General features: G+C 42.2%; 1 protein-coding gene across 1 annotated transcript in view; it reads left to right on the plus strand.

Annotated features, from left to right (window-relative positions):
• The first annotated feature begins 213 nt into the window (after window positions 1–213).
• The window catches only part of BLTP1 (bridge-like lipid transfer protein family member 1), a 228,614-nt gene continuing 208,910 nt past the window's right edge, over window positions 214–19,917 (plus strand). The window contains exon 1 of the mRNA XM_074950819.1: window positions 214–286. The gene's annotated coding sequence lies outside the window, so the exon portion shown is untranslated. The remainder of the gene's footprint in view (window positions 287–19,917) is intronic.

Raw genomic sequence — 19,917 nt, forward strand, 5'->3', positions numbered from 1 at the left:
CACGAGTCCTTACCTACCCACTCCCTCCTGACTGCAACCCTGCGTAGGAGGAGCCCCCGCAGGGCCTCGTTTTGCCATTGGCCCCGGAGGGATCCTTCCACCCGCCTCCTGTCGGACGCAGCGTGTGGTCGTTGGCTAACCGGCCCGGTTGTGCCTGGCGATTGGTGGGCGGCGCTGAGGGAGGGCTGGCTGGGGCGTGCCGGCAAACCCATCCGGTGCGTGCGGCTGCCGCCGGGGCTGTAGTAAGAAGCGGGGAGGTGTGCGGATGTAAACACCGAACAATGGCGTAAGCGATGGGGCGCCGGGCTGGGCTGGGGGGCGCCGGGTGGGGGTGGGGCACCCTATCCCGCCCCTGTGTGCGCCTCGCGGGGCGCTGGCGCTGGGGGCCGTGTGAGGGGCGGGCTGCGGGCCGCCTGGGGGAGCGCTGGCGCCCGGGGTCTGCGGGGGCGGGCTGACCGCTGAGTGGGGGACGGGCGGGGCCGCTGGGGGTACGGCATGGGGAGTCTCCTGGCCGTGCCCCGGCTGTGGAATGGGGCGAGCGAGACTTGCCTCAGGCGGTGCCTGAACTGGTGTCCGAGCAGCCCCGTGAAAGCGGCTGGACAGCTAGGGGAAGGTTTTTTTTATTTCTCAGTTTCTTAGTTACCCCCTTTTTTCTGGTAATTTTTGTTGCTCCCATTTTGGCTCTCCTGAAAATTGGGGCTGTCCCCTCACCACCTCCCTCAGGTATCCTGTGTGTTGCTCCTTCACTGAAGTGAAACTAACATTAGCCTGGTCACTTTCACTCAGTGGGCACAGGCTGCCCCCCACCTGGCCTGTGCTGGGCAGAAAATGAAACTGACCGGCCTTACAACAGGGTTAGTCCTGTGCTTTTCCTCCCCCACTTAGAGCCCATGTATACGGTGCACAGATACACTCCCTTTACAAGAAGTTCTAAAGAAGGTGGTATAAATTTCTTTATCATAAAAGTTGGCTGTAATCTTAGCTTCATGAGTCAACACTTCTGATGTCAATAATTCATGGTAATAAAAACAAGATGCCATAAAACTGGATTGGAACGAAAGTGTGCAGCTAATGAGATGTGTTCTCGTTGGTATAGCTGGTGAAGCAGTGGGTGTAGGAACAGAACAACAGCACCAATAAGATCCTTCCTTATAAGATTGTCAAAATGCATGGTTATGTGGGAATCCCATGTTGCATCTGTGCTAGCTGTAACATCACATTTTATTGCACTTGTCAGCTAGCTGTGCTATCAAACCTATACAACCAAGCCATAGTAAAAACAATGTAGGTCTACTAATTGTGAATTGAAATAGATGTAACCTGCTAAGTAACTGATTTTATTTATATATCTATCCATATATATCAGTTACTACTGGAACACTTCCTAATACTAATTAGGATGACATACAAACTGACTCCTAAAAGAATATCTGTACTATCTGAAATTAGTAAGATCGTTGCCTTCTTTTTGGGAGATAAAAGATTTTAGGGCTATGTGCCCCTTTGAGTTGTAAAGGTGAAAAGACAAAAAATCCAAAATGTGGAATGGAGAGCTCCTGCTCTGTGACATGCCCCACTGTGTGAGTACTGTACAGTATCAGGGTTTCATGAATATTTGGGGATAGAGGTGGGAGTGGCCTTTTTCAGTGGCATATTCCTCTTTATATCCTGCAGTAGTTCAAGTAGAACAAACTCTCACAAAGTCTCCTCTGTAGAGTTTCTTGCATAACAAAGGAAGGAGGTCCAGCATAGCTCCTGTAGGATCACTATGCTCTGGGGTGTTTGTAGGCCAACATCCCCTGTTTCTTCTTCAGCTCTCAGTAACCTTCTCCTGTGGGACATACTAATTGGAAATTCTGTGAGAGGAAGTTTGTGGAGTTTCCTGGGCTCTTTGTCCCATACCTGCGTATGTCTTCACAGAAGAAATATTCAGTGATATGTTTGAAACAAATTGTTTTCAAGTGAGACTATGAATTACATGAAATCATACAAGTTTAAGGACCTCCAATTTGTTTGGTCTGTACAGAAAGATTCACTTTTGGGGATGATCTTTGTCAACTATAACTATCAGTATCTCTGATCCTTTGCTTAATGATTGACATATACTAGTTGCCTTAAAAAAAACCCAAACCCCATAATTTTTTAATTTATCTAAGATCATATTGAAATAGTTCTATTTCATACTAAAGAATGTTTTTAATAATGTTATGAATGTAACTTGTTTTACACTATACTGGAAGCATATCTTGAAAGACTAATTATTCAGTATCTTAACATTGAAAGAGTAATCATAGTCCATATCTGAACTTTTGTTTCCCATTTTAGTAATGCCTCAGTTGTTAAAAGAAGTAGGCCCAGGATTCCAATCATAAAACTATTTTTGGACTGAACAGTGAGTAATCACTTATGGCCCATAACTTATAGATATAAAGGTTTGTTGTGTATGTGTGCTTCTTGGCAAGCACAACCTAAGGTTTGTGGCATGACCTCTGTGTTCTGTAGCACTCAAATATAGTAGATTACAGAGAAATTTAAAAACTGAAGTTTTTAATGAAGTATGAAAATCAGGAAGTTATGATAGATCCCCTCTGATATTTAATTTGATATTAAATTCTGTTTTTTACTTTGTCCATTAACTTTTAATTTTCATTGTGCTTCACAGTTTTGTGTTTAAAATGTGTAACTGTATTACAGAAGTTGTCAGGATGGAAGCTGAAGGTTTGGACAGTTGGGCAGGGGAGAGCTAGAGCTCTTGTCACCTGGTAATAATGTGGAGAGGCAGTACTGGTTGTGCTAAGCATGTTAACAAGATGTTCAAATTATCATTGGTAAAATACTTAAATTTTAAGGAACTAATCCTGCACTCAGCTCCATATGGACATGAAGGATCAGGGCTTAAATTTGCATAATTAGGCCTTGATGCTGCAAATACTAATTCATGTGCTTAATTTTACCCTCAGTCAGTGGTGTTATTGACGTTAATAGAAGCATATGAAGTTAGGTATGGACATAAGTCTTTGCAGGATCAGGGCCTAAGATTTCTAAATTGTTCATCTGTGTGGGGCGTTGAAGCATTTCACTTCTCTCGGGTATATTTAGGATGACCGCAGACTTGGGTAGACATTTTATATGTCTAAGTTTCATTCACTTGTGGAAGGTGCCCTTTGCAGACTTAAGGGCTAGATACTTAACTGCTTTCTTTTTAAGAGCTTGGCTTTTGTGCCGTTATTCTGTAGCAGAATTCACAGAAGCATGGAGTATGCAGAGCCCTGGTTATGAATAGTGGCTGCATTCTTTTTGCATGGGGTTTGGGTAGAAGTTTTAGAACTTTGAAATGTTTTCCTCTGAAGTAAAGAACAGTATTGCCAAACCAGCCATTCATAAAATCATGAAAGAGTCAAAAAAGAATCATGAGTTTTTTGAAAGGGGCAGTATCTTTTTATTTGCCTTTTTATGTTTTAAGCCTTTAGGCTTTTTGTTTTTGTTTTAAGCTCTTTGCTGAAATCCCAAGAGTTGGAAACTTAAACTTTTTCTTTTTTAAATGAAAGCTAAGACTTTCCAGTAATCATAATTACGGCTGCATGTCTGTCACGGATTCTGTGACTTTCCGTGACTTTTGCAGTGGCCAGTGCGGCAGGTTCTTGGACCAGCTGCACCGGCCACTGCTAGGGCAGTCTTGGGCCACCATGTCCCTCTCCAGCAGCAGCAGTCATTTGGGTGTGGGAGGGGGCTCAGGGCTGGGGCAGGGGGTTGGAATGTGGGGCGGCGCTTACCTCGGGAGGGGCTCTCCAGAAGTGGCCAGCATGTCCCTACAGCTACTAGGCAGAGAGACCAGGGGGTTCTGCGCGTTGCCCCTGCCTGCAGGCACTGTCCCTGCAGCTCCCATTGGGTGCGATTCCCGGCCAATGGAAGCTGCAAAGCCGGTGTTTGTGGTGGGAGCTGGCACGCATGGCGGGGGCAGTGCTCAAGCCCCCCTGGCCTTCCCTCCCCCTAGCAGCTACAGGGACATGCTGGACGCTTCCCGGGAGCTGTGCGGAGCTGGGTGGGGAGCCTGCCAGCCCTTCCAATCCTCCTTCTCCTCCCCTCAGCACCAGCGGTGGTCCTGGGCTGCACGGTTCCGCATGCCGGCCGCCCCAGCACTAGCGCGGTCCTGGGCCATGCACCCCCCCCCCAGCACCTGTGGCACCCTCCCCCGCTCCTCCAGCACCTCTGTTCCCCCGACCCACTCCCCTAGCATCTGCGGCCCCTCGACCCAAGTTTTAGTTAGGGGTATGTAGTACAAGTCATGGACAGGTCACAGGCCTAGAATTTTTGGTTACTGTCCATAACCGGTCCATGGCTTTTACTAAAAGTACCTGTGATTAAAATGTAGCCTTAATCATAATTCCAGGAGCTGAGGCTTTAAAAAAAACAGATATTGTGAGACTTGTGATAGAATTATGAGAATTAGTAACTTTGCATCCTATCTAGTGACAAGAAGAGAGGTTTGTGTTAGATTGAGAATGCTAAGGAATAAGAGTTCTTTAAAAGAGAGCTCGTTTGCTATGGGATCTGGTTTTGGAGAATCTTTCAAGTACTTGAAAACAACATATAGATTATTTTTAGAGGATTTTATAAAAATCTGTTGTAAATAGATGTTTTTATTTAATTTTTTTAAAAATATAACATTTTTGGCATGTTGGCCAAGCAGCATTGTGCTAGTTTGAAAACGCTACGGTGAAACTGACGAGTCTAGTTGCATTGTCCAAACTGAGTGAAATGTAGAAAGTAAGCAATTTAAACAGCTAAAAGTAAGCTAGATTTTTTAAAAAAATAATTTGTTCTCTATGTATTAAGTTGGTTCTAGTAACGAAATTCCAAATATATATTTTCTATGTTGATGGATTCCATTTTTCAACAGTGAAAATAGTTTAGCCTTTTCCCTAAAAGAGCTATTTGAGACATTGCCAAAACAATGTATTGTTTCCTCTTCTGTCTCTGCAACAACTCAACAAACACATCCTTTCCTCAGTTCAGAGTTGTGTTGATACTGTAAGTGATGCAAAAGAAAGTAAACAAATATGTAAAATGCCAAGTACTATTAAGAAACTTGGAAAGTAATTGGTAAACTTCCCTCACAATGCAGTTTTCTGTGAAGGAAGAACTTACTGGAAGAATATTTGTCATGTAATGTTGTTGGTAGGTTTTACACAGAGAACTTGAATCCTGCTTTTTAAAGCGCTGCGTTTGTGCTATGTAAATAGAACTCTAAATGAGCCAGAGGTTCAGCTCTAAAAGGGTTAATGCACATCAACCAATATGTAATTTACTGCCTTTCTGCAGCAACAGACATGATTAGCTATTATTAATTCATGATGTTATAGTGTTCTATATATGTTGCAGGACAGATTGCAGTGAAATTTTTCTTCCTTATTCAGATCTTAAAACACAAACTAAATGTGTTTTATCTTTAAGTGTAGCCTTAATAAGAAATAAGAAAAATCATGTTTAAGAGCCACAACTAATGAATAATGTGTTTTGTATTCTGTTTGACATATTGTTTTCTCTTGTGTCTGTGTTACACGCGTCTTTCACCAATGTATAGTGTACATACCCATGTAGCCCTCGTAGCATGGGTATAAATAGCAATATATATGGTGAGGCACAGCTTAGGAGAGTAAAGACGTGCCTGAAGGGTGGAGGCAGGTATGCGCGCAAGTACATCCCTATGTGGCTCTCTACTCACCGTGGCTGTGCCTTCCTGGCTATGCTGCCATTTTTAGCAGCGAACTGTGCTGCTGCTGGAACCTTTCCGTGCTACAGGAAAAAACTCTGGCTTCAGAGAAAGACTGTTCCAACTTCCTGCTGCTGCAGCCCTTACCCCACCATAGGGAAAGAATCTGGCAGCAGAGAGAGCCTCTGGCTGAGCCTTTCCCTGCTGTCTACCCTCTGTAAGAGCCTTTCATGGGCATGTGTATCTACATACCATAGTGTGGATGCAGTGCACTTTTTACTGCAGTGTGTACCTACACATAGACTGCACACTGCCACTAGTGGTGTATAATGTAGAAGTTGCCTCAAATGGTAGAACCTGACAAGCAGTTCCCATTGGAGTGCTCTTGCATACTGCCTTTGCCCCTCACATCATCGTTCCCTGAATATTCTAAGGCAAGGCTATAAAAGGGGGTGCAGTGCTTTGGCTCCCTCAGTTCCATCCCACTGGCACTCAGTCATGGGTTATAATTAAGGTTGTGAGGAAGAGGGGAAGGGGAGTGGGAATATGCAGAGACCACTTGAAGGAGAAACAGAGGTACTTGTCAACAGAGTTCTTTATGACAGACTCTACATTTCCATTCCATGCCCACCTTCCCCTTTTCCTAGGAGCCTTAGCTATAGCTCATAGCTGAGGAGGTGGTGGGAAGGAACTGAGGTGGTCAGGGCACTTTGCCCTAGAACACTTCGGAACAGAGAGGGGAGAGGTAAAGGGGGTACGAGGGTGCTCCAGTGGGCACTGATTGTCATGTTTCACCATCTGAGCTGCACATATCTGGTGCATCCCAGGAGTGTAAATATGCAGAGTCCATCTCTAAGAACTCCAGTAACCTCCATTTACCCGTATCACAGTGCAGCCGGGGAAGCTCACAATTTACACGTCTAGATGGAGCTCATTGGGGGCAGAGGCCAGATCTTTCCTTTTTTCAGTAATGTGTTGATGCTAGATACATTTTAGAGACTAATAAATAATTTGTGACCACAGGAGGCTTCTGATAGCAGAGTTGCACCTTTCACTGGAGATGTGGTGGTATTATGGATAATTTGTCTTTTTCACTCTCTCACCTGCTTAATCTTGTAGTAGAAATATTGGAGACTGGGTGAAAGGAAGAGGTAGAATGAATAGAAAACTAAAATTGCCTCTCCCTCCCCTCCCCCTTTCTGTTTTCCTTAAGAAGCTTGTGCTGGTTTTGACACCCTATGGTAAAGGGAGCCATATCCTGAAATACTCATGTAAAGCATCCTTGCAGTTTATGTAAATGAAGAGACAGTACTAGATCAATCTCCCTAAATATAATCTGGTATGTTGAGTGTTGCAAAACTACAGATTGCTATGCTGCATTTTAACTTTTTCATAATTGCTATAGGAATTGGGAGTTTGCTCTGTCAGTAGAAAGTATTTAGTCAAAGGGAGGAGAGGTAACCTTGTAAGTTACTTAAAAAACAGCTACTACAGTAACAGAAGAGGTTTTTCCGTCACTGTATTAAATCCACCCATTCAAGAGACAGAGGTTGGTTGAGGGACATATTCTTCTGTCAACCTAGCTGCATCTAGGCCTGGTTTCAACCTAAAACTTAGGTTGACCTAACTGTTTTGCACAGGTGTGAGTTTTTTCACAGCCTTGAGTGATGTAGATGGGTCAACCTAAGTTTTAGGTGTAGATCGGGCCTAGAACATTGACTGTGGGATGGAGGGGAGATGACTAAGGTGTTCTCTATTTCCTTTCACTCCCCAAATTAAAAATGCTCTCTATTAGAATTAGAAAAGTTAATCTGTGCTCCACCTGTTAGATTATAATGTTGTTTATTCCTACAGGGTGCTGTTAGGAATAGGAAGGTATTAAAGACGAAAAGGTAACCAAAATTAGAAGGATGGGTGAACCTTGCATTTTTTCTTCTGCTGTCTTTCCACACAAGCCAAACATCTTGATTCTGTAGCTGAGAATATTAAGCAGTCATCTATATTTTCACCTTCAGTTCTAGGTCTTCATGGTAGTCTTACAATTCAGTTGTTTCTTGCTTTGCTTCAGCTGTCTGTGGCTACGCTAAGCAACACTATTCCAATGACCAGAAATGCTGGAAAGCATCCTCTGTGATCATACTGCCACTATATATGCAGATGCTACAGAGCGTTCTGCAGTCTGCTCTCTTCTTCCTTTCCTCTTTCTTGAGTGAGCATTACTGCTGTGGTGCTCTGAGCTGCCAGTAATGTGATACTGAATCTGGGTCTTCAAAGGTAGCTTTTAGTGTTTGTGTGCTGCCAGTCAAGCTATTTGGTGGGTTTCTATTCTTTTGATCATATTGGTGCAGATACAAATGCTCTCTAACTGTCACGTGGATTTATATTCATTTAGACAGAGTTGTCACTTTTGTAGTTAACAATGTTAACACCTCACATCAGTCATGTTAAAATGAGGTTTGCTTTTTGTAGTGACTAATATTTCTTTTTCACAACCGTTACTAAAGCAGCTAAGTTTAGGTAATTTAAGACACATTCTCATCCATAAACTGCCAGTTAATAGTTCAAATTTGGAAATTGGATCAGGGTGAAGTATATCTTGCCAAGATTGAGTTCTGCTAGTGCTAAAAGTGAAAAAGGAGAGCACCTGATTAATACCAACACACTTCAGCCAGTGAAACACATTTTTAACCAAAATAGCAATGGTAGTATTTCTAATTGGTACCTATCATCCCCCTCTATTCTTTCTGTTTCTAGTAGAGCTATATCTTAATATGGCAATCAGCAATGATAGGGAAATCCAGAAAATTGACATAACTATAGACACTCCATTTAATAAAACAACAGCAACAAAACTCAATACAGTAAGCATTAAAGGCTGGTATTGTGTTGTACAGCACCATGCAGACAAGCTTCCAGTTCAGTTCAGAAGGACATGCTGTACTCTAATTTCAAATTTATAATCTGAAGAAGCAGTTTTAACTTTTCAAATCCGTCAGTCGCTGATTGATTTAACATACCTAATAGACCATGTGGATTTCTTACAGAGAAAACAGTCATGCTTTGTGGAAGATGCCTGAGTGCAAATTTCATCAGAAAAACCATAAATGGCCTGAAAGTGGTGTGCAGAAAAGGGTTTTCTTCTGATCCCTGCTCCCCCATATGCGTACCATGTTTTGTTACTCTTTTGGCAGAGAAAAATGTAATTGCCAGAAATTCAAATTCTTATGAGTTGAGAACCCGGAACTATTACATCTGCAGAGTTGATAGACTCTGTATCAGTTTGGGCACTGAAATGTAGAAATACAATTTGATGTCCAGAATAACCACACTGGAATCTTTTTTTGTTAAGCTTCAACTAAAATGGTTCAGCCGTTTCCAAGAGCGATATTAAGGAAAAATGCTCGTCCCACACCTCCATGCAAAATTTTTTAATAGTTTTGTTGAGAAGCTTTTGTACCTCCATATTTTGGAACAGGGGCTTGGGATGGGGTTGGAGGGGCCACCCCAACATCAGGAATATGCCTCTTGCAATTCCTGTTAAAATCCAGCCAAATCTGGCCAGATTACAAGCCTCTGAATGTGGCAGTTTGCACATGCTCGATACAGGTTGTTAGAAGCTGGCAGCTACATTCTCTGAAGATTCGATCTGTATGGAGTATGCTCCATAGCCGCACAGTTCCTTCCTATGTGCTGACCAGACTGTGCATGTACCACTGAGAGATCTCTGTCTCGGGGCTGAGCAGAACTTTTCCTGCTGTTGTCCTTCCTGGTAGTTTGGTCTCCTGTGTTGCCAGGCATCAGAACTGAGAGCAATGAGATTCTCTTGTGCTCTTGATGCTCTGCCTGCTGGACTGCAAACAGCATGGAGGAGAATTAGGAAGCAGCTTGACTCAAATGTGGAAGGGTGAGGAAATGAGGGAGGCAAGGAAAGGAGCTGGGGATGGGGGTGGATAGGTATAGAGGGGGATAGAAACAAGGGTAGAAAGGTGTAGAACCACTAAATCACACTCTCTTCCAGAACCTCAGATTGAACCTAGGATTCCAGTGTGTCAACATTCCTCTGCTTGAGCAAATTTCCCATGGGTTTCACAGCTAAATGTGTGTCATCACCCTGTAGTGGCTGATCCATAAAGAATATGAAAGCCTGCTAATGCTACAAGTTACTTTAGTTAGCTTAAGTGGTAGAGACTTATGTTGTGATCTAAAGATTTCAACCCTGCTGATGACTCATGTGGCTGTCAATATTGGTTGTGCATCATGGAAATTCTGTTTTTGTTTTTTTAAAATTTAGGAAACAATTACAATGTTACAACTGCAGAGTCAGGAAATGCCAGAATTAAGGTTGCCTGTGTAACTTTAATTCAGCCTCTTGTGCATATGCATTATGATACAGCCTGTAGTTACATGATCAGATACTTTGTTTTCTAAGGAACCCCTGCCTTATGCACTATAGGTGGTGGACCTGCTGTGTGAATGAATTTGGGGTTGGTTCTCTTGGATCTCTGCCTTTTATGTTGGAGATGTTCGAACCTGTGTAGTGAATGATGCAGGGAACAATAGGAAGAGAATGAACGGGCTCATGGCTGAGGTAGCTGAATGCTGTCATGGAGAACTGAATTCTATTCCTGCCTCTGCACAGAGTGGTACTGGGCAAGTCATATAAACCATACATTTTCACAGGTGGACACTGACGGTGTATTCTTCATTTTCTATATGCCCAGTGTGAGACACCTAGAGCAAACTCAGAGAGGTGTTGTATGTTGCCAGTTGCAACTGAAATCAATTTGGGCTGTGCTCTGAACATATGAAGTGCTATAAAATGGTCAGAACTTTGAAAAATCAGGTCCTAGATTTCTCAGCTTGGACATCCAAAATTCATGGGCAATTTTGGCCTTAATTTCACTGTACCTCAGTTCCCCCATTTGCTAAATGGGGATAATACCACTTCACAGGGGTGTATTGAAAACTCATTAATGTTTGTGAGACACCCTGATGATATGGCTAATGTGCCATAGAAACACCGAGAAGGAAATTAATTTTGTATTCAGTGTGGGCTTTGTATGGTATGAGAGCTAAGGATTACCAGGTCCAGACACACACACTGATCGTCGGAGCCTTTGGTGCATGGGACCTCAGTAACAAGCAAGTGGAATCGGTCAACGCTGTGCTCAGCTGATGCGGCAGCTCATGGTGTCGGACGTCATCAGGTGGTCGAGGGACATCTACATAGGACGCATCACCGGACATCTGCAATACCAGGAGGGATGAGCTGGACTGCTGATAAGTGCAGTCAGGAAAGTAACAAATACTTTCCTCAGGGATTGTATTTTCTAATTCTCAATTACTGAGGGACAATCTCCACTCATTGATATATTTTGCTTTCCACAACCAAATCTCTGTAAAACTTTTCATGAGTGATGTACCCGAGTATTCAGATTCTAATATTGAAACTGTATTGTTAAATCTATTCACCTAAATTTGGGTTATTGCTGATTATGCACTCTGTATCTTATGACTTTTAAAAACTAACTTTATATTTGTGGATAAGCTAAGCACTGTACACAGATGTACAGACACTCTTTCCCAACCTATGTATTATATAATTTTTTTTAACATTAGATTTAATAAAATAAGGGTGGAGCCGTGTACTGATTTTAGGATTTTTAAAGAAAGTAACTGCCCATTCAAGAAGCATCATTAATCTTGTGCATCAAATGAAAAATAGTATAAAATCATGTAATTAAAGGCCATATCTCAATGCATACACACAAGGGGGCCGAATTAAGGTTGCACAGGCAATCTTACTTCTGGAATTCCTTAACATTTGACTTAGAAGAATGCAAAGGTTACCAAGTTAGGGATGAAGGTTATAATGTAATATATGTTTGAAGTGTACCACATACTCATGTACCCTCCACCCCCAGAATCTAACCAGGAAATAATGAGTTTTGAAATTCAGTTGCCATGAGAGACCACAGTGCTCCCTGAGCTTCTTCTGAAATGTTGATGTCATGGGGAAACTTGCATTAGTTTTAAACCTTAGGGGTTTTTTTGTTTGTTTGTTTTTTTAAATACTGCAAAGTACATATATGTAAGGGAATACTTTGTACATTGCAACTGACGTATACTTTCTGCAGATGGCTGGAAAATAAAGCCATTTGCTATATTAAAGAATAGCTGAAAAATAAGATGTTCTTTCTGCTTCATTGACTGTCTCTGGATTGAGCTCTATATGAATTTTGTTAAGTGATCTTTGTGCCCCTTTATTGCATGTGCATGAAATATTGTTTGTAAGATACTGTACTTAATCTTTTACAACAGGTTTCCCTTATGTACACTACACAATATACCTTTTCTTTCAGAGGTGTTGCAAGAGTAGGTAAATAAAAACTGTGGAGCTCTTTGACATCCTTGGATGATGAGTGCTGTAAATGCAAAATACTATTCTAGTCCAAATCCTGCTCAGTTTATTCATGCCGTTAGTCCCATTGACTTTAATGGGACTACTCATTTGAGTGAGATGAGTAGCATTTGGGCTATGTTTAGGCTTGTGTGCTGCACTTATCACGGTAGTAGTTGACAGCCTAAGAAAAGATTATTTCTTTGCATTCATTTATATAAACCCCAGACCTCCTTTCTTCATCTCATTCCTCCTTTGCATGTGTTAGAGCAGTGAGCAAGGATGTGCTCCACATCTCAAAAGCAGCCCTGTATTAGTAACTTTGCCTAGCCATTCTATCATCTAAAAATAAAAATCCATCCTTAAGGAGCAGAAGTTCAAATGTTATTTATATAATTTATTAATTTGAAAATATATTAAACATACTCCAGAAAATTCTGTCTTGAATATCCAATTTATAATTATGTGTCACTGGGGCAGTTTAATTTGGGAGGCTAATAAACTAACATCTTCCACCTAAGTCTCTGTTTGGTGGTTGTAGTAAAATTGTTTCCTTTTGATTAGCCTGTGAGTGCCCTAACAATTAATCGAAAATAACATTCGATACAAAAAATAGCCACCTCACAGCATAGCAAGCAAATAGAAATAAGTGTTTCATCTAGTAACTTAAAATAGCCAAGAAACAGATCACTCAATCCCTCCGCTAACCCCAGAAAACATAGCATGGTGCTCCTAATGGACATGCTGGCCTATTTCATTCACAGAGGAAATATCACACACAGAGAGTAGTCTCTTGGGTAGGCATGTTTCAAGTGAGTTAATGTTTGGTAAATCATACTCAACATCTTAAATGTCACCAGGATGCCAGTATACACCCAGTGCACCAAGAGAACGCCCAAACACTCTTCAGTGAACTGGCTATATGCATATCTGGAAATGATAGCACAAGTGTCGAAGACTGGGAAGCCCTAAAATAGACCATCCCTGAGGTTTGCGAGGACTCCATTGGCCTTGCTACCCACTACTATCGGGACTGGTTTAACAATAACAACAACATTGAGATTACAGCTCTTTTGGACCAGAAGAGAGAAGCTTTCTGCGACTGGCAAAACCAACTACTGTCCTGTCAGAAAAGGAGCTCTTTCTATCAGCTCAAAAGTGAAGTTCAAAGGAGGATCCAAGAAATCAAAATGGTGGGAGGACAAAGCAAAAGAAATCCAAACATTCACCGACAGACATGATATGCAGAGCTTTTTTTGTGAGACAGACTATGTACAGACCAAGCTCATGTGGACTCACCTCTGAGATGTGAAGATGGTAGTATCCTTCTTAACAATAATGAACCCATCAAAGAGTGCTAGAAGGAACACAACCAAAAGCTTCTAAATCCAGAATAGACTGTTACTGACAACACCATCAACATCTATCAAGCGTTCTTACAACTACAATACCCACCTGCTGAAGTGAAGAAACTGATTTGACAGAGCCAGAAGAGTACCCAGAAGTCACCTACTACAGGACAGGCCCAACAAAGAAAATAACAGAGAGCCACTAGCCATCACCTTTAGCCCCCAGCTAAAACCTCTCCAACGCATCATCAAGGATCTACAACCTATTCTGAAGGACGACCCATCACTCTCACAGATCTTGGGAGACAGGCCAGTCCTTGCTTACAGACAGCCCCCCAACCTGAAGCAAATACTCACCAGCAACCACACAACAGAACCACTAACCCAGGAACCTATCCTTGCAACAAAGCCCGTTGCCAACTGTGTCCACATATTTATTCAGGGGACACCATCATAGGGCCTAATCACATCAGCCACGCTGTCAGAGGCTTATTCTCCTGCACATCTACCAATGTGATATATGCCATCATGTGCCAGCAGTGCCCCTCTGCCATGTACATTGGCCAAACCGGACAGTCTCTACGTAAAAGAATAGATGGACACAAATCAGACGTCAAGAATGATAACATTCAAAAACCAGTCGGAGAACACTTCAATCTCTTTGGTCACTCGATTACAGACCTAAAAGTGGCAATTCTTCAACAAAAAAACTTCAAAAACAGCCTCCACTGAGAGACTGCTGAATTGGAATTAATTTGCAAACTGGATACAATTAACTTAGGCTTGAATAGAGACTGGGAGTGGATGGGTCATTACACAAAGTAAAACTATTTCCCCATGTTTATTCCGCCCCCGTTCCTCAGACGTTCTTGTCAACTGCTGAAAAAGGCCCACCTTGATCATCACTACAGAAGGTCCCCCTCCCCCCCCTGCTCTCCTGCTGGTAATAGTTCACCTTTCCTGATCACTCTTGTTACAGTGTGTGTGGTAACACCCATTGTTTCATGTTCTCTATGTATATAAATCTCCCCATTGTATTTTCCACTGAATGCATCCGATGAAGTGAGCTGTAGCTCACGAAAGCTTATGCTCAAATAAATTTTAGTCTCTAAGGTGCCACAAGTCTTCCTTTTCTTTTTGCGGATACAGACTAACACGGCTGCTACTCTGAAACCATTAACTCCATCACTCAGCATCCAATCTGGGAAACTTACCAACCCACCAATACCTGAGCATAGCAATTAAACAAATGAAGAACAATAAAATTCCAGGTCCTGATGGCATACCAGCTGAAGTACTGAAAGTGGGGTTAGAACCCCTGACTGACAAGCTTCACTTGCAGCTCTTCAAAATCTGGCGCACCGAAGAAATCCCTGTCAGCTTATGCAATGCTAACAATTGTCGTCATTTTCAAAAAGGGAGACAAGGTCGACTGTGGCAACTTACTGAAGCATTGCCCTCCTCTCCATCACTGGGAAGATTCTTGCTAGAATCTTACTGAATTGCCTGCTCCCTCTTGCAGAGGAAGTACTTCCAGAGTCCCAGTGCAGCTTCAGACCATCACGAGGCACCACCGACATGATTTTCACAGCCAGGCAGATCCAGGAAAAATGTCAAGAGCAACACCAGGAGCTGTATATGGCTTTTATTGAGCTGACCAAAGCCTTCTACTCTGGCAACGGTGAGGCTCTGTAAAAAATCATGTCAAAGTTTGGTTGCCCAAGCAAATTTATCACCATTGTAAGACTCCTCCATGAGCAGATGACTGCCTCCATCCTATGCACTGGCTCTACCTCTGAGCCCTTTGTCATCTGAATTGGTGTAAAACAAGGTTGTGTACTGGCACCCACACTTTTCTCCATTTTCTTAGCAGCTATAAAAACACTAACCCAAGACTGCCTACCACAGGGCAGTGGCTTCCAATATCGGATTGACAGCAACCTCTTCAACCTTTTTCGTCTCTGTGCCAGAACTAAAGTAATATCAGCAACAATAACTGAACTCCAGCATGCAGAGGATTGTGCTGCAGTTGCACACTCAAAGGAGGATCTTCAAACAGCCCTTAATTGCTTCTCTGAAACTTACAAAAGCCTACGGCTAACTCTGAACATTGGCAAAACAAAAGTTCTCCACCAGCTAGTCCCCGGTCAATCATCAGATCCAGCAAGGAAGATCTATATTGACAAAGAAGATCTGGAAAATGTAGAATACTTTGCCTATCTTGGCAGCCATCTCTCACGGAAGGCAGACATAGATGTTGAGATTCAGCACAGAATTCGCTGTGCCAGCCGTGCCTTTGGCAGACTCTCTTGCCAGGTGTTCAACAATCACAACATCAGAACACATACTAAACTGTTAGTTTACAAAGCGACGGTAATCCCAACTCTCCTCTATGGCTGTGAGACTTGGGTGACCTACAGAAAATACCTGAAAAACCTGGAACGCCAGCACTTTCTTCGGAAGATCCTCAACATAAAGTGGGAGGATCATTGCACTAATGTGAGTGTCCTCACAGAAGCCAACATCTTCAGTGTTGAGGCCCTGATTATTCAGCACCAGCTGAGGTTAAGTGGGCACTGTGTGTGAATGTGTGATGTACGCTTACCAAAACAACTGCTGTGTGCCCAACTCACCAAAGGAGAAAGGAAACGAGGAGGCCAAAAGAAAGGCTTTAAAGACACCCTCAAGATAAACATAAAGAGATGTTGCATCGACACCGCACAGTGGGAGACAGCAGTGAAGGACAGGGAGAACTGGCGAAGATTTGTCGGAGAGGGAACATCCACTTTTGAGACAAATCGCTTTGCCATGGTCACAGAAAAATGCCAGAAGAGAAAGGAAAGACAATGGTCACATAGCAATCACGGCCCAATCGTGTCTTCCAGCACCACCTGCAAAGTCTGCCAATGAGCCTGTGGCTCAAGAATCTGACTCTTCAGTCACCAAAGGACCCATGAAAAACAAAACTTGTAAAAGAGATCAGCCTTGACATCGAGGGATTGCCAACGATTCACAGAGGGAACAATATCATGCACAGAGAGAGGTAGTCTCTTGGGTAGGTATGTCTCAAGCCAGTTAATGTTTTACAAATCATACTCAACATCTTAAATGTCACCAGGGTACCAGTATGCAGCCAGTGTAAATCATGGAACAGTGCTGGTCTGCTCCCAGTGATACATATTGCTTAAGTTGGCAGCTGTATTTAACATGTCTGGTGTAGCCCCATATAGTTCATATTGCAGTAGATTAATGTTGAGGAGTCAAAGATGTGGATAATGGTAGTGATGTCTGCATCAGTTGGAAAACATCTCTACCTTTTTGGCCAAGCACAGATGAACAAATTGTCTTGGTCACTGCTGTAATATGATGGCCGAGAAGCTGCTTGTGAGCTAACATCATCCCTATGTTGTAAACTCAGGAAATTAATAGTATGACTCCTTTGATTGAGGGTGTTTGTTCTCTATCTGTGCCATCTACTTCAGGTGCTTTTGCAGCCAACCATTGTTACTTCAGTCTTATTTAGATTGAGCTTTGGTCGGTTTGCTCCCATCCATGCTCCATTATTAGTTGATATGCTTGACCATAGCATGTAAGTCAAGAAGAAAGACATCTAGAAAAGAAAGCTAGGTATCATCTACATACGGAAAACGCCTCATCCTGTGCTTTGTCACTAATCCTTCTAATAGTCACATATACGCATTAAATAGGAAGGGGTGATAAAATGGAACTCTGCAACATTCTACAGTTGGGAGCCCTGGGGAAGCAGATCAGCTGCCCACAGCTACCCTTTGTATTATCTCTCAAAGAGAAGACTGAAGTCACGCACAAGTAGAAGTCGAGTCACCACCTCATTATTAACACTGAAGGCACGTGACAATTGGAATACCTTTGTCCATTGTCAGATCATTGACTAGCACAACCAGTTCAGTCTCCATGCCAAACCCTGGTTTATGTACACATGGAGAAGCAACAAGGAGATCTGAGTCATCTATGTATTGAAAATTGTCACCGTAATCTTATTCACAATTTTAAAATGGAATATTAGATCTGACAGAAGTTGTCCATGTCAGTGTCAATTCATGGTTTCTTAAAAGGCCACACCATTGCTTTCTTCAGTAGGCATTCTGCACTCCTTAAAAATGTTAATCTCAGACAACACTAGAGCCAGCACTTTCCCATTGGCCTACACCATTAAAAATATTCTTTTGCTTTTCACATGCCACAAAATTTTACTTTCAAAACAAAACAAAACTTTATACTGCAACCAATTGGCTCCTGTACCAGATTTCCACCACCAGCACATTAGTTGTTGCATGCACTTGTTGCATACTTAAGTCAGGTGACCTTGTAGGATGTCTACAGGTCTTCCATAATTTCATCCTACAGCTTTATCCCACTGGTAGGAGAGTCAGGAGAGGGAGACTGTGTGTGTGTGGGGAATTATTATAAATGATTTGTGTAGCAGTTCTCGTCTTAAAGTTAAAAATATTTGTAATGCACTGTAGAATATTTTTCGTACCATTCTGAAAGGTTTGTAGCACAGTATAATACCATTGAGCAATTGGGTTTGCCATTGTGACACTATTTGTTACCAAGACATTGTAATGGAACAAAGGTAAAACCAGCGATGATTATTATTATTTTTTTTTTGCTTATCGTCTGTGACTTTCCATTTCATTGTTTGCTGATCTTTTCTCCCCTCCTGTCTGGGAAGATAATGTAGTGTCTTCTCCCAGAATCAGTTCTGAAAACAGATTTTTTTTTCGTATTCTCCATCAGAAGAGATATTAAAGAAACTGGTAGCTGTTTCTCTTTGTGAGACTGAGCCCATGTTTTTCTAAATTTCCAGCAGAGGCTCTTGATTGGATAGTTAACTGATAGTATAGGTAATGTAGGTGGGGGGGGGGGGGGAAACCTGGGTAAATCAAGTGTTGATTCCCAAGTTAGGCTATTTAAAATACCCACTATTGCAATGACTATATGAAATGTTATCCTATCAATAGTATTAGGTTTCATATTCATTAATTTTTGTTGGAGAGTGTCAAAAATCTTATAAAGAAGGGAAAGTAAGACTGCTTGTTAGCAGCTGTCCTTAAAGAAATAAAGTAGTATGACGTTGGCAAAAGCTAAAAGAGATAACATTAGCTGTGCCTTTTTAATATTGCTCTTCCTGTGAAGAAAAGCAAGTTTATGACCAATAACATGAGAGGAAGGAGGGAAGGCAACTGAAATTACAGCTCAAGAAAAATATTGCTACATAACTACAAATATTGAGTAGTACTAGTCCTCCCTGTTAATGACATCTAATTAATGTAATCCAAGGTAGAGGTGATTTATATGTAAAAGGCTTTTGAACACGTGCATAGGTTTTGTCTTTGGGAGAAAGACTTTTTGGGAAGACAGACTTGGGTGAGATGAATTTAATTGCTGTTTTAGAATGTGTTCTACACAGAAATATTTGGCCAATCACTGATTTGTTTTTTAAACTATTTTCTTTGAGGTTTTTAAAGTATAAAACGCTAGACATAAATAATGTAGATCAGTTTTTTACAGGGCTGCATGTGGTCGAGTGATTACAGCAGTAGGAAGTGGAATTCATTGATTCTATTCCCAGCTCTGTCAACTTTCTCTGTGACTTGAGGCAGGTCAGTTCTTTCTCCCTCTCTCTCAGATGCTGTAAGGCTAAGTTTACTGTCTGTAATGTATTTCGAGATCTTCTGATGAAAGGCTTGATATAATTGCAAAATATTACTACTTGCTAAAGAAAATATCAAACATATGTTACAACACTTTACACTTTCCTTTCAAAGTGCTCTGTGACCTTTAACTAATGGGCAATGTAAATAGAATTCTCTGTGTATACTTGTAAGGATGGTAGGCAGGCAAATTATTTCCATTTATAGATGGGGGGGGGAAAACTAAAACACAAGCATATTCCCCAAGACTGGAATCCTGGTCTGTACCAGATACCGGGACATAGTGTAACTCACACACCTCCTGGGTGTAGTGTTCTGTCCCATCTAGTGGCACTGAGACTACTGAGAGAGAGAGAGAGATAACATACATCTGCTCTACAGCCTTAGCGACAACCATTTGGCTTTTAGCTCATGTGGTAGAGGCTCATGCACTAAGCTCCAGAAGTCCCAGATTTGATCCTGCCTGCTGACGACCGGGCTCTGTTGGTGTTACATCCCGGCTTTCAACAGGGAAGACTCTGAAGCTCAGGATGCGCTCCCTCAGCTAGGGGAAGTATGTAACCCACACACCTTCTGGGTGTGGTGTTCTGTCCCATCTAATGACATTGAGACCACTTAAAGAGAGAGATAAAATATGTCTGCTCTACAGCCTTAGCTAACAGGCAGTTGGCTTTTAGCTCATGCGGTAGAAGCTCATGCACTAAGCTTCAGAGGCCCCTGGTTCGATCCTGCCCACCAACAACTGGGGTCTGTCGGCGT

Source organism: Natator depressus, chromosome 4 (assembly GCF_965152275.1).
Source record: "Natator depressus isolate rNatDep1 chromosome 4, rNatDep2.hap1, whole genome shotgun sequence".
Taxonomy (NCBI): domain Eukaryota; kingdom Metazoa; phylum Chordata; order Testudines; family Cheloniidae; genus Natator; species Natator depressus.